Genomic DNA, 4,460 nt, shown 5'->3' with positions numbered 1-4,460 from the left:
TTAACTGATAACTTTAAAAAATATATTCTTTTTGGTGCAGGGGACAGAGAACTAGCCTTGGAAGACATGGATTCAACTCTTGCCTCTTGCATATTGGTTGGTAAATATGGGCAAGATAGTTATACATTCAGCATCCCGGGCAATTCTCTAAGATTATATATTACAGAAGCACAGCCAATGCATCAGCAAGAGTTTCAATAGGAATTTCCAACACCTCCGAAGTAAAAAGCTGGAAAGTGAGAGGTGAACCTCTGAGATTTGTTCCTCTGTTATCATGGATACTAGAGGTTAAGGAATAATGTAGATGAATAAGTACATGAATGGTCCACTTAGTTCCATCCAGCAGCAATGAGGAATAAGCTTGCAATATAAGAAAAGCATAAACTTTCTTCCTCTAGAATATAGAGTATTCAGTAGAGTATTCCCTACCATTGTGTCCACAAATGTGGCTCTCCCCTCACTCCTTCCTAATGTAGCTCAATGATCCAGGATGTCCTGCATCCACAGTTTCTCATCACTAGAATATCCCTGGCATAGGTTTGCATAATCTGGGATTTGCCCGTTCTACTTTCTGGTCACTAGCACTATACTTGTGTATTATTTCCTCTGTTCAGGCAAAGAGCATCCAAACTGCTCCCTACTTTTGTAGCCAGTTGGACTTCTGGGAGATAGAACACTTCCTGTAAATAATGACTGAGTCTGATCTGAAGCTTCACTTCAAAGCCTAACAATGTCATCTGTATTTCCTGAGATAAACTACTTTTGATAGATTTTAAAATGGCAAAACTTGGAGAAAACAACAACCTACTTTTTTCCCCTTAGATGACAGATGGAGAGAGCTTGCAGGTGAAGGACGTTGAATATACTGTCAGAAGCATTCATTTTTAGCACAGCATTTTTGCTAAGAAGGTTCATTGTGTAGTATTTTGAGAAATATCTAGTGCAAAAAAAGGGTATCAATAATATGTGTGCACACACATGTGCACGTGTCTGAAGTTGGAAAGATTCGGGTTACAACTAAGACATCATCCAGCTGTTGCCCGAGCCCTTTTTCTTGATTTCTTTCTCAATCCTGGCTCCTTGTGCAAGTTTTTCATTAATATCTAAAGTTACCTTCATAGGGGGAAGTCTCAACAGAAAGTATGGAATAGTCGAGAGCCAGATGTCAGACCTTGAGGAATTTTTACCTCGAGGAAATAAGGGAAATGAATGAATGAAAAAGCATTTATTAAACATCACATGTATGCCTATATATATACAAAAGAAACCCTTCCCTTAATAGGTTTACATTCCAATGGGAATATTGAAATAAAACATAGTGGAGGAGGAGCCACAGTGGTGCACTTTGGTTACAGAGGAGTAAATGGGGGCAGAATGGAGCAGACTGACCTCTACACCAGAGCAATGGCAGAGTTGATTTAACTGATCATGGTTCCAGGAGTGACAGAGGATTCATGATGGGAGCAGGAGGGAGGAGGAATCCGGGCAGGTGTGAAGCAGAGGAAAAGAAAATAAGGAAAATGAGAAACATCTCTACTCAACTCAGATGAGAGGAGCAGTAGCTACGTGTGCTCATTGATCTTGCAAGTAAACAAGGAAAAAGGGAAGTTATCCGGTTCTTGCTTCCTGGAGAAGGGAGAAGAAATGAAGACCAACTGGCAAATTACAGCAGCCCCATCTCCTGCTTTTAGTCAAACTGTCGCATGCTTCTAATCACCTGCTAAGACCCAAAGCGGTAACCCAATCCCATGCCTTCCCCTCCGCCTCCTGTTACCTCCAGTCACCAGCTTGCCAGTAGGAATTCCAGATAAAACCTCGAGACTGACAAGAGAAGTCAAACTCTGTTGCTCCTGCCACACACACCCCAAATATTCCTCTGCTGCCAGGAGATACATGGGGGAGCAATGAGCTATTCTACTGCTTCCTCCCATTCAGAAAGCTAGAAATAATCAATTGTTAGCCAAGGAAGGCAGAGCTTGGACATGCTGTAACAAGGCAAAAACATGTCTATATGCAGCTGGTAAGGAGCCAGTGGAGAAAGACTGAAGTGCATGAGACAGGGAATAGGGCTAGAATAAGGGCTATTGCACAAGGGAGAAATTTAATAAAGGCACAGCCAGAGAATGAAGACTTACCAAAGAGAAGGGACTGGATGGTACCGTGGAAAGGCCAGACTGTCAGAAGACGTGGGGTTGAACTCCGACTCATCACTTATTGTGTAACCTTGGAAAAGTCGATGTAAAAACCATCTACCTCAAAGATTCATCAAAATATTCTTTAACTGGCATAACTATCAAGGGATGGGCCTCAAATCTCCTTTGCCCTCAGGTTCCACTCTCCGATTTCTGCCATACTAGAGGGAAAGGGGACCAGCCATGTCTGCTCACTGGGATGCTGGCTCAGGGCTACTTGGATACTTTCAGTCATGGGACAATGACACTGCTTGTCAAGAGACTTTTTAGAAAGTTGTGATAATGGCTTCCAAGACTCTGTGAAGCTTTTGACTATTTGGTTTTAAAATGTTCTTTTGAATCAATGACACTTATACTGCCTTAAAAAAATATTGGGGCAGTTATGTGGTATAGTAGATAGATCACCAACCATGGAGTCAGGAGGACATGAGTTCAAATTCACCTTCAGACATTTGACACTTCCTAGTTGTGTGACCATAGGCAAGACACTTAACCCTGATTGCCTTGCAACACACACAAACACACACAAGAATTTCAACCATCATCCTATAATGCCATGAACTTTTTTTGTTGTTTTTGAAAATAGTAGACATAAGCTTTTGGCCCTATGTCCTCAATCTTAAAAAGATAGTGACTCCCGAGATCCCTTCCTACCTTGATTTAGTGTTAAAACATCTTCCTATATGATAAAAAGGGGAAAGAGAACAGATGGTGATTCTGAACTTATAGAGAAATTAAGGAAGCACTTTCAGGATTCACCAAAATTTTTGAAGCAATTGGGGATTTGTCAAGATTGTTAAGAGAATAACTTGCCACCTGAAATAAGCATGCAAAGTAGGGAAGAGAGATGCTTGTGGACTTGAGTAAACAAAAGCACTATAGAGTAACCACTATGGAAAATTTGGGATTTGCCTCTGAGTTTTCATTTTACTGTGAGTTTTACTAATTTTAGCTAAGTGTATGCAATGCTTAAAATCCTCCTGAAATTCATGATCTTCAGAAGACTTTATTAATATTAGAAGATGTCAAATTCCCACAATCAAAAGATTTCTCTCCAATATGATTTAGTATAAACATAAAAACTACACTCCTAAGGGAAAGCTTTCCCCACCCTATTATTTGTAAAACTATTGTGTGAACTTTCTGGTGTTTGGTAACATGTGGGCTCCTGTGAAGTGACTTTTCATATTTATAAATAAAGCTCCTCTCCATTGTGAACTCTCTGTATTAAGATGGGTCCTCTGAATGGAGGATTTCCCTGATTAATTCATCATGTTTTTCTCTCATGTGAACTCTTTGATGTACAGTTTAAGAGCTGTGTTCAAGCAGAAAGCCTTTCCACAGTCACTAAACTGAGGAGGTTTCTCTCCAGTATGAACTCTGTGATGTAAAAGAAGATGTGTTTTTCAGAGGAAGGATGTTCTACATTCTACCTATATATAAGGTTTTTCTCCACTATGAATCCATTGGTGTTGCATAAGTTTTTTGTTTGTTTGTTTTCTCAAATAAGGCCTTCCCACAATCTGTGTGCATGCATAAGGTTTCTCTCGGTGTAAATTCTCTGGGATCAAACAAGTTCCTTCATCTGAAAGAAGGTTTTCCTACACTGTGTGCATTGTTAAGGTTTATTGTGATAACCGCGTTAGCACCCTTAGAATCAGCCAGAGTCAGGATAAGCAAAAGTCCTTAGTCTTTATGGGTAGAAGTGAAGGGGTTGGAAGCAGGATCTCTGCAACCTTCCTTTTTCCTTGTCTACAGCCAAAGTGACTCTTGCTCGTCTTACTCTACCCCCAGTCCCTCCTACAATTCTCTGTATACACCAATCATTGAGCCAGCACAAGATAGTGGTAAGGACCACTTTCCAAGCATATGCCCATAGAGTATTGTCCAATTGGTAGTTAGCCTCAAGTGCTCGGCTGTCCTGACCTCAGTGCATTGACTCAAGAGTTTCTGTCCTCTACATCTCCCGCTTTCTTTTGTTTTAGAACACAGGTAGTCACGCCATCCCTGACTTCTCAGGGAGGTGAGAACCCCAAAATGAGGTGATCACACTCTGACTTCTCAGGAAAGGAAGTGAAAACACCAAAAAGGAGGTGATCACGCTCCCCGACTTCTCAAGGAGGGAGATGAAAAACACAAAGGGAAGTGGGGATTGCTAACAGGTTTCTGGGCTGAAGGGTTTTATTAGAAACAGGTATGCACAAACCCATCAGCATGGGAGGTGTTACACAAGCACATATCAATAACACACAGCCTAGTAGTGATGAC

At 41.0% G+C, this 4,460-nt stretch overlaps 1 long non-coding RNA gene across 1 annotated transcript; it reads right to left on the bottom strand.

Annotated features, from left to right (window-relative positions):
* Window positions 1–1,210: 1,210 nt before the first annotated feature.
* On the bottom strand, window positions 1,211–2,223 carry LOC127556816 (uncharacterized). Its single transcript, XR_007952517.1, has 2 exons — window positions 2,136–2,223; window positions 1,211–1,422 (listed from the first exon to the last, which is right to left on the bottom strand). It is a non-coding gene; the product is annotated as an uncharacterized LOC127556816 (long non-coding RNA).
* Between the last annotated feature and the right edge of the window lie 2,237 nt (window positions 2,224–4,460).

This window comes from Antechinus flavipes, chromosome 3, assembly GCF_016432865.1.
Source record: "Antechinus flavipes isolate AdamAnt ecotype Samford, QLD, Australia chromosome 3, AdamAnt_v2, whole genome shotgun sequence".
NCBI lineage: Eukaryota > Metazoa > Chordata > Mammalia > Dasyuromorphia > Dasyuridae > Antechinus > Antechinus flavipes.
This window is presented reverse-complemented; position numbering and strand designations above follow the sequence as displayed.